Here is an 11459-nt window from a genome sequence, read left to right as displayed (position 1 = left end):
TTGAGGGAGGGGGCAGTGTTTCTCTTTCATGTTCCACGCCCAGATTTTTCACCAGCGTCAGACGTCAGCTGCCAGAGTCAGCAGAGGTTCCACGTTTTCAGGGGCTCTGGAGTGTGTGTTTGCTTTATTACAAGTTGTAAAACGTCCTGAGAAAAGTCAGAATCAATCAACATAGTTGCTTTAAGTGCGAAGGTTTTCTTTCTAGATTATTTTTATGGCTTTTTTGCGTTTTATTGGAGAGGACAGGATGAGTGTGAAAGAGGGAACGACATACGGCAAGGGGCAATAGGTCAGAATCAAGCCCACAGCTGCTGCGGTGAAGGTGTAGCCTTTGTACATGGGACACCTGCTCGACCAGATGAGCTACTGGGTGCCACTGTAAGTTGTTTTTTTTAACTTAAGGACAGTAGTTTTATCCAGCAGCATGTTCTCATTCCAGGTAGTTAAATACTGACACTTAAAAGAGGCAACAGACAGGATTCAGGGTTTTTTTTTTTTTAGCTTGGCACCACCTAGTGTCAGTGGTGTTGTGTTGCACTGTCGCAACGACCAAATTGAGCGTGGGGATCAGAGATAATGAATAAAATGCAGGCTGTAAAGCCACCAGTATACAAAAAACAAATAGTAATGCAAATAACTATAGCAGAATGCACAGTACCAGTACAAACAGCTCACAGTAAATGATACCAATATGTACAGTATCAGTACAAACAACAGTAGACACAGTGGAATTATACCAATATGCACATGTAAACAGTCCCCATTCTAGAATAAACGCTACCGTATGGAAACCATGCGGCCGGTTGGAGCTCAAATTGAATGGGAAACAAAGTCCAGTGTTCACTTAGCTGGGCGTAACTTAGCTGGGCGATGTCCGTGGATAGCTGCCTCCGTGAGAAGAGAACAGAAGGAAGGGAGGGGGGTATCACTGTCCGAGGGCTGCCGTAGAATGGCAACCAGGATGTCAGCCGACCAACACTCGCTACCCGCTCCCTGGTTGCGGCGATTTGCGATGCTGGCCAGCTAGGAATGAACTAGCAGCCAGTACAGTACAGTCCTCTCTGGTCTAGCTAACATTTAGCCGTGTTACTTACTGATCCATTAGAAAGAAAGCTAGCTGGACATGGGTTTTGAAGCCTCTTTGGTCACGGAGCTCCCTCCATCTCTTGAACGCCTGACTGAGGTTTACTCTTGTTTTTCCTCTTCTTTTATCACTCTCCTTTTTGCTCTTCTTTGCCTCCTCACACAGAGGAGCTCCTTTTCTTTTGCTAGGCCGTTTTTCACTTGTCTCCAAACTTTGTCCGTCTGTTATTGTGCTCGTGACTCAACTATCTCATGCCCAACTCCTCATAAGGACCAGCTCCAGTCCCTGATTGGCTGACCGACCAGTTTCACAATACATGACGTGTTTCCTGCCATAAAGCAGATTTTTTCCGTGAAATTTCGCCCCCGGTGGCAGAAGCTTATTACAGAGATTGCAAGGCCACTATGTAACCTATGTAAATGCTGACAGTGTGATTTTACAGTGGACACTACCCTGTGCAACCCACATTATTTTCATCATGATATATTTAGGAGAAGATGCTGTCTGTTGCCTCTTTAATCACACCCCTCAGTGTGATAGTGACGGCAAAGGCACCCTTTAAACCCAGTTTCCACCAAACACTTTTGGTACAGTACCTTTGGAACCAACTGTAACCCTTCAGACATGGTACCTACACCCTGACGCCTTGTTTCCACCAAGCAGTCGGTTCAGTTCAGTTCACATTTCTTCATTTGTAAAGTTGTGGATGGTCCCAACAGAAGCGTTCCTTAGCGTCCCCATGTTTGGTCCCCCCTCTGTTGGGGTACCTAGCACACAGATCTGGTACTAAAAGGTGGAGCTAGAAACCCTGCAGTCTGATTGGTCAGTAGAGGACGGTCACTCTGGTTTTATGTAACCTCTGTTCATACATCAGTAAACTAGAATGAAAGAAAAAAATGACTTCATTCACTGGGCCGACTGCCGGCAACTTATAACACAGCGTCACTTTGACCAATAGGAACACAGAGCAATCTGCTGCCGTGGAAACTGAATGACAACAATACCCCAGCCTTTTAGACAGACGTTAGCACACAGAGTAAAAATGTAAATGTAGCCACTCTTTAGACTTTTCACAGTATCTTCACTTAAAGCAGCTCTTACCTTTCCTGCATTTCACACAGCACTTCGAAAAAATTTGACAACTCAAAATCGACAACTCCCGCCTCACTCCAAAGGCCTACTCCGTTTCGTCCTCATTACTAGGCGTTGGCATGGTAACATTAGATACACAGAAGAGGAGGGCGAGTGTAACGTTACAATCAAGTCAGTCAAACGCAACCCCGGAGTTTTAAAACTCAAGTGATGACTGATGAGTTTTAGAATAAGGTTACAGTGCTAACGTTAGATAGTAGCGCTAACGTTACTAGTAAGTGGAAACGCACAAGGAAGATAACGTTAATGTTTCAGAGGCTACGCTACAGTAGGCTAACGTTAGCTGTTAGCAACTGTGCTGTGTTGTCATATATAACGTTATATGTTATAGTAGAAGCAAACTAAACATAGCGTTACCTGTCCTGCACGATCAAACACAACCCCGGAGTTTTGAAACTTATCCAAGGTCAGTGAAGACTGATGAGTTTTTTAACATAACGTAAACGCTAACGTTAGATAGTACTGGTGACTGGCAACAAACAAGGAAGATAATACAGAGGCTAACGTTAGCCATTAGCAACTGTGCTGTGTTGTCATATATAACGTTATAGCCTATGTTACATTAGAGGCAAACTAAAAATACCAGTCCAGCAGAAACTCTGCGACCATCTCGTCCCTTTTTGTCTCAGGATGAAGCTGCATCAGTCGTCGCCATCGCTCGAAAGCAGAGCCGATGTTGACCCGAGGTTTGGCTCTTGCAGCATCGAGTTCTCTCTCAGTGTTAGCTTTTTCTCCTATATTCTTTCTTTTGCCAACTGATTTCCCTGTTGGAGCAGCTGGAGGCGGAAGAGGTGGTTGCATTTGTCTGAAATTGTTACGGAGAAGAGTTTATATCCACAAGCGTCCCTGTTACTAGCCTATTTGTTGTCTCAGTCGGAGGCCTCCACGTGGGGAAGACAGACAGGATGCTCGGCCAATTCAGACTGAATGCAATGATTGGTCGGAGTTTTCTTAGAACCATATGAGAATGGTATGATTATGAGTTTTTATCTCTGGTGGAATTCGCCTACATTTTAGTGTGCCATCAGCTTATTAATAGCTTTTTAACCTAAACAAAGAAAAGTGTAAAATTTCCAGAAAGGTAAGTGTCGCTTTAATATCTGTGACCTCAGATGTCAGCAGAGGAGCATTATAATTTAACACTTTAATTTAAGCAGCGTAGCAGCACAGTGACCTCCACAGCTTGAGGTCAGAACGCACGTAGCCAAAGCCGCGGTCAGTTTGTGATGTCATGTGGTTACTTGGTGCGAGGGCTGGAGCTGGTTCTGTGTAGTGGAAACGTCCCCTTTCATGGAAAAAGAGTCGCTCTTCTATTTCTGGATCTGTTGTGGTCATCCCTCTGTCTGCCGCTCCCCTCCCTCCACCCTCACTCCTCTTTTGTCTCTGTCTTCATCCTGTCGCTGAGCGTCCACATCTGTTCGTCTCGCTCCGCTCTCACGCTTCTCTCTCACACTTCGCTCAGTGCGGCACAGTGAGGAAGTGGGTGTGTCCAGACGTAGAGATGTCATTCATTTTTCTCAGACGCAGCTGACAGCTGGTCTGTTCACACTGACAGTGACGGTCATTTCCAAATGAAACATTCCTCACTGCGTCACAAGGAAAAATTAATGAGCAATTCTGGGTTCAGTCAAAACAAAGTCGAGATAAGTGAACTGTGATTCCCCAGAGCTCTGGTGATTTATAAAAACAGGTGATAATTTGTGAATACGATCTTCACAGCTTGTTCTGTTGCCCCAGACTGGTGATTAAATCAAGTGACGCTGTTTTAAAGGGAAACTTTGGTTTTTTTTCCATGTTTTGTGTCTAAGAAATTAATGAGAACAACTATTTTTGAAATCTGTCCAGTATTCAGTGAGCTGGCCAGGGGTCGCGTTAACCTGATATTCTCGGTCATTTGACCGGTTGCAATTACCACCCCTGCCCACTTGGCGGCGGAGTGAACAGTCAGTGGTTTAAGTGGCTGCCGTTTCACACTGCAGAGAAAAAGTCATTCATCTGCTTCATGTAGCGTTGTTGACATAACGGCCTGGACACACCAGATGTGTTAGTGCCGCAGAAGTCCTGCGAGTATACTTGCAGGCACTTGACTGTCCACACAGGCAGCACATTTCTCCTGCGCTCTCCGCGCCAGTTAAACATCGACTCCACTCGTCTGTTCCCGTCAGTACTCATTTTTTCACTTCAACAGGTCATTTTAAACATGTAAGTCCATATTTTAATCATTTTTTATAACCTAATAAGTTAATGACAATTTGTCATTGCACGTCCATGTATTGAGCGTGTTGGATTAACACTGAATGAATAGGGCATATTGTTCTGACCATTTTATTTATGTAGTCTGTAGGCTCAGTGACACAAAATTAAAATTGTAATGAAGTGATTATGGTATTGAAAAATGTGTTCGATTATGCACTGTTGTGTTATTTTAAATTATAAAATAATAAATAAAATTAAAATGACTGGTAAAAATACATTATGACCGGATTTTTACAACCCTGTCGGTCAAAATGACCAGCGTCGAAAAAGTCTAGCGCAACCTCTGGAGCCAGCAGCAACGAAACAGGCTGCAGTGTAAGCACACGGGACACATTCACACAGTCACGTCCACTAACAGTGTTTGTTTTGGTTTTTTCGGCTCAGATTGGTATCCTAAGTGACAACATTATGGAAAGGATCCCTAAATGGAGTCTGGTGGGTTTGGTGATGGTGATTTCAGGGCTGTTTCTGGTTAAACAAAAAGGATCTTACTCTCTAACAAAAAGCTCTATCTCTGTAGGGATCCACTCCATCCTTAGCGAACATTAAAATTACATTGCAGCCTGTTTCGCTCTGCCAGCTGCAGCGTTCTCTCAAGACTGGACCAAATTATTTTCCCACTGATCACTTAGATACAAAGACATGGGAGAACAGGGTCCAGGTTGTAAAATGCTGATGTTACCCGAACAATATTTGTTCCTGATTGCGTTGAAAATGCATTTTAGAGGAATAGTTACAACATTTTTGGAAATATGCTTATTCATTTTTTTGGCCAAGAGTTAGATGAAAAGATTGACACTACTGTCAGATGTAACAGTAGTGTCAATCTTTTCATCTAACACCCTGTCCTAACTGTCTGCGAGCGATGCAACACAGCGCGATGCAGTTCGCCATTTTGATTATAACTTTTGCCCGCTTCTATTTCTATTCTGTCGCTTGCATTGGAAAATGCCGCAATGGACGAAGAACACCCGATTCACGAGGTTAGGTAAATGAAGAGTTACCTACAGGTTGAATCTGGCTGGAGAGGGATCACCAGGAAGAGGAACATTCATGGCTCTGCTGCTCCGTCTCCACAGACAGAGTGTCCAGAGTGCGCTCTGCCACTCTGAGAGTGCGCTGCTCTGGATAACCCAACGCTACATTCAGACAGCGCTCCCAATTTATCAACGCTCCAGTTTGTGTCAGAGTGCGCTCCCACACTCACAATGAGTGTTTCTGAACGCACCACTCACATCATCTTCCTCCATCGTCTAAAACAAGACAACACAACTTGTTAGCTAGCGCTAGCTAATGTCTGTGGCGAACTGTTTTGCCTCCAGCTAAGCCCCGCCCACCAAAAAACCATCATACTGTTTACTGACAGTAAAAGAGTCTATTTGATCCTATTTCATTTCATTTCATCCTCGTGTCCTGAACTAGTTCTGATTCTGTTTCCTCATCTCGTCTGACCCTCAGCCTCTTGTTGGGTCTTTGGCAGTTTTAATGAATTAAAGTATAATAATCAGTCTTTAACCAAACTGCTTCACCTCTGTGGCCTCTCCCCCCTCCACTCTCTCCTCTCCCTCCATCACTCCCTCCCTCTTTATTCTGTCATCCCCCCCTCTCCACCTGCCCTGTGGCACCCCTCCATTTGTCCTGTGAGGTCATCCCTCTGTTCTCCCTAATCCTGAGAGGTGCTCATCTTTCTGCCTCCGCTTAATCCACCCATGGCCCCCGGCCCTGACCACACACACACACACACACACACACACACACACACACACAGACTCAGTTATTCTTGTATTGTAACTCGGACACTCAGTAATTCTCACAGCATGCACACACACATTCAGACATCACACACACACACAGCACCCCTCCACCTCTCTGTATAAAACTGCGTCTGTCTCAACAAAAGTCATTCTGTCTGTCTGTCTGTCTCTGTCCCTCTGTCTGACTCTGGTGATACCACACCGTCGTGCAGGTACGTACATCTGTCTGTCTGTCCTTTATTATGTCCTCTGTAGGTGCTGTTCTCGTATAAAGACAGTATCATGAGATCATGTGCAGCCGTTGTTTTCTATTAATTTCACCAGACTGTCGTCCATCACAGTAACACTGTCTGCTGCATGTTTTCAGTTCTGTGGGTACTTTGAGAACTCCTCCTGACTCCGTCACGACACCCAGCAAAATAAACCCCTCAGAATTTCACCAAGCGTCACTGAACTTTTAGGATTTTCAACAAGGTGTGCTGAGCTTGATTTTGTGATTGCATATTTTGTCGTTAGAGAAGCAGACTGAAATCTTAGGTGTCGGAGCATCCCTGAATGCACCACGCAGGAGGAAAAGAAACACCTGTATAGTCATGAAAAAATATTGTCACCAAAATAAGTATATTAATTATCAATCTCAGGCAAGATTCAAGTGTCAACAAGCTCATTTAATTTTGTTGTGAAATGAATTGAAATCAGTGTCTACCTTGGACACAATCAGTCCAAAATATCAAACCACTGTTTTGGTCTCATAATCATGTTCATCCAATATATAGTCTATATATTTGTCAAAAATGTTTCCATTTGTCATCCCAATTGTCGGGTCCAGCATAGTGCAAAATGGGAACACTGTCTCCAAACTTTGGAAAATTGCAGCTTGGGCACCAATGGACTGAAAAGCAGTATGTTGTCTCGGATCCCGTCAAACTATTTGGATCACCCTGGGTCCTGATCTGAAGTAGCTGCTGTTTGAGCAGGAAGGGGCCGACAAAGAGGGGCCTGGTTTTCCCAACGTGAGAATGGGCAGGGCTGCCAGTTGTCACCGTAGCCCAAAGGGGGGGTTAGGGTTTCATCTGTAGCCCAAACACAGGATGAGGCCTAAGGCTCCGATCACACAGGAAGTGTTTTAGTAGCTGGAGGCGGCTTTTTGTAATTGTTTTTAATGAGAATGAAGCTTTTTGCTCGCAGTTTTTGTGTTGCTACGAGCCTCACGGTTCTGTGCTCTAGGCACCTGGTGTTTTTGCCGGAGCACTCTGAACTCCTCGAGTTGAAAAAACTTCAACCCAGAGTGGAAAAGCGCCCCACATCATCTCTGCTTTTTCCCCATTGTCCAATGGGATGATCTGAGAGGCGGGGCTTCTGTGGTTGTCACGACAAGTTTACAGGTGGTAAACAATGGAGGAGAAACTGGTGGTAGTGGTTGCTGGATACCCAGAGCTATACGACTTTACAAAGCACAGTTAGCACCATCTCAATAGAAAACAGCAGATAAGTGCAGTACTGTAAACGTCCATGATGGAGGAGAAGCTCCTGGACCAACTGGTGGTACTCCCCATGATCCAGCCTCTTTTTTAGGGTCTCATGTACCCACACAGATCTCTGTTTATCTGCTGACAGCCTCTCACCCTCAACCAGAGCTACAGACAGCACCCTCTGCCTCAACATGGCAGCAGCTACACACTGATTACTGCAGGATACATACAGTTATAAATGGCAGATTGATTACTCGGGAAGGTTAGGGTGAGGAGGAGATGGGGTGGTTGTCTGGCACTAGTGGCATTTAATTTGAACAAAAAGGCAGTGTTGTGAGCCTTGTTTCTTGCAACCTACAAAACGCTTTCTGTGTGATCAGGTGTAACACCACCCTGATGAAGCCCCTGATTGGCTGATTCTGCCAAACTATGTCCATATTTTTAGTTCATCATAGAAGCCAAAATCAATGACACCGCAGCATCTTTCTTAAGAGCTGTCTGACTCTGACAGCCAGTTAGGGTTTTGTGAGTAAGGTGTATAAATGTGTGTGTGTGTGTGTGTGTGTAGCCTACCACCCCTCACATTGATCCTTTGCCTCCATGTTCACTGCCAACCACATAAACACATGCTAACAGTCTGAGGTCAGGCCAGACAACTTTAGCACTTGGGGGAAAGTAGAGGCTAATAAACAGGTGTCTGCATACACTCATGTAATCTGTGCAGTTTGGTGTGTGTGTGTGTGTGTGTGTGTGTCGAACTAGTTCAGGTCAGTATCAGTTTACCTGTTTGTTTTTAGGTTATTCAGAAATAACTGGGCGTGGTCTTTTCATCCTGCCACACCTTTAAATTGATTTTTATGTCCATCAACATTGTGTCTATTTTCCCCAACAGTTCTAAGTGATAAAAAGACGTGACTCAACTTAAACCCAGGTCTGACTAACAGTTTCATTTACGCGGGCGGCTGCACACCTTTTTCTCTCTGCGCTCTAGAATCTATTATTACCCTACAATAGACTCTTTAACACTAATGAGGTATTGTTACACACCCGTTCTCCACCCCCCCGCACACACACACACGTTGTCCTTGGCTAAAATTAACCCCGGTAAAGCCCGAGCCTGTTGTCTGTTGGAACCTGACCCCTCTCCCAAATCCCCCAGTTCCCCGTCTCTCTCCATTTAGCTCCAAATGGGCGGTTTCCAACTGCTCCGATGGAGGTGTTGAAATGTTCATCCATTCGTCATTGCACCCCTCCGTCCTTTTCTCCATCCATCATGTAGTTATTCATAGGTCATACCTTTACATACCCTCTGAGTTAGGCTTCCCCTCTCTCTCTAACAGGACACTGACAGAGCCTTTGAGCAAGGCACTTAAATACAAGTAGTAGTTGTAATTATAATTCGGGCCTTATAACAATTTTTTTTTTTAGAAAGAATGCACATAAAAAAGAATAAATAACAATAAGGCATTAAAAGTAAAAAATAAATCAAAACAAAATACTGACTGAAAATGTGTTGGCTTAAGCTTTTTATACTTACCTATAGGCAACCCTTCCACCACTAGATTTAGACTTTACAAAATCAAAACTCAAACACACAAACAATAAAAAAGTTCCAATGTTTGATCAAACCTCAGTTTTATATTTCTTAATTCTTAATCCTTTGACACAGCGTCCCAGTTGACCAAGCAGGTCAAAAATGATAGTAGCTAGTAATGTTAACCTGACAGTGTTACATCAGACTTCTGGGACCAGGTGACCTAGTAGGTAGAAAATAGTAGCTAAAGTTAGCTAATGTTAACTGGTAATGTTAGCCTGATAGCCTTTCACCTGACCTCTGGGAACAGTTGACAAAGCAGATCAAAAATGATAGCTTGAGTTAGCTAACGTTAGCTAGTAATGTTAGCCTGACAGCGTTTAACCATACCTCTGGTAATGGTTGACCAAGCAAGTCAAAATTAGTAGCTAAAGTTAGCTAATATTAGCTAGTAATGTTAGCCTGACAGTGTTACATCAGACTTCTGGGAACAGGTGACCTAGTATGTAGAAAACAGTAGCTAAAGTTAGCTAATGTTAACTAGTAATGTTAGCCTGACAGCCTTTCACCTGACCTCTGGAAACAGTTGACCTAGTAGATAAAAAATAGTAGCTGAAGTTAGCTAACATTACCCAGTAATGTTAGGTGAAACTAGTAGCTAAAATTAGATAATGTTGCCTTGTAATGTTAGGTAGGCAATAGTAGCAAAAGTTAGCTAACATTAACTTATAATGTGAGGCAGAAAGTAGTAGCTAAACTCAGCTAACATTCCCCAATAATGTTAGGTAGAAAATAGTGGCTTAAGTTAGTTAACGTTGGCTAGTAACGCTAGCTTAATAGCTTATACCAGACCTCTGGCAACGGTTGACCTATTAGATAGAAAATATTAAAGTTAGCTAATATTACCCAATAATTTCAGGTAGACAATAGTCACTAAAGTTAGCTAATGTTAGGCTACAGCAAACGGTTAAACTCAAAAACTGAAAACAGTCGCTGCCTGGCTCTTTTCAGAGGTAACAAAATCCCCCCATCAGCCCCTCTAAAGATTTCTTAAAATATGTTATCTTGTTTGTTTCAACCTGAAACAACAGGCTGTGAACACAACATTAACATATTATCACCTTTTAAGTTTTGAGCTTGTGAGCAAACAGTTATGTATTTACACATCCAGTGCTAGCATTCATCTGGAGTTGAGTCTCAGTTCATCCTCTAAATACAAGTCCATTATTCTCTTTCTTTTAGCTCTGATTTTGGTCTCCACCACCGAGCACAGTCGCCATTAGCTGTTTGGTGCTGAGCAGGTGGAGTACAGTGGGTCTGTCTGCTGCACCCAATAACAACCCTATGAGAGTGAACCAAACAGTTTAGCTGCAGGCAGATAAACAATGTGCTGCAAGTCTCTAAAGCTCTGTAAAGCCGAGGGGAGCTGCAGATTCAGGTGATAATTCTCTGCTGATTCATCACTAAGAGCGACTACTCTCACACATTGTCATTTCATTCATTGGTATTACAGACACATTGATTATAACTGCTGTAATCAGTAGGAAAACAGAAGTTCAATTTAATTCATTTTTTATTCATGTCAAGCCCAATATTACAATTTACAGTTTGCCTCTGAGGGATTTACAGGGTAAAACATCCGCCTGTCCTTGGACCCTCACAGCAGATAAGGCAAAGACTCACCCCCCCAGAAACCCTGTACCAAGACACAACAACAACAACAACAACAACAACAACAACAAGAGGTTTTGCGGGGGGTTCATGAATCGGACTATTTATTGGTAGGGAGCATGTTTGGACAGAGCCCAGCTGTTTTCCCCTGTTTCAAGTCTTTATGCTAAGTTAAGCTAGCAAGCTGTTTGCAGTAGCTTCATATCAACTGTACAATATGGAGGGCCTGACAGGCAAAAAAAAGAAAAAAGAAAAATCATTTCAAGTCTAATTTAAATAATAGTGATGACAACTCAGGGATAAAAAGGTTCCCTTAAGAAAAAAAAGAAAAGCCAGGTGAGGATAAAGATTTGCCAGGACCATTTTTTTGAGTTGCTTTTTAAAAAAAAAAAAAAAAAAAAAGTCTATATTAAAACAGTTTTGCCAAATGATTTTTTTTTTTTTTTTTTTTTTTTTACCTTTTTTACAGATGAGGAAAAAAAGTATATTAGAAAATGTTTTCTTTGAACTTTGAAATGTCAAACTTTGAATGGGCA

This window comes from Epinephelus lanceolatus, chromosome 18 (assembly GCF_041903045.1).
Source record: "Epinephelus lanceolatus isolate andai-2023 chromosome 18, ASM4190304v1, whole genome shotgun sequence".
Taxonomy (NCBI): domain Eukaryota; kingdom Metazoa; phylum Chordata; class Actinopteri; order Perciformes; family Serranidae; genus Epinephelus; species Epinephelus lanceolatus.
This window is presented reverse-complemented; position numbering follows the sequence as displayed.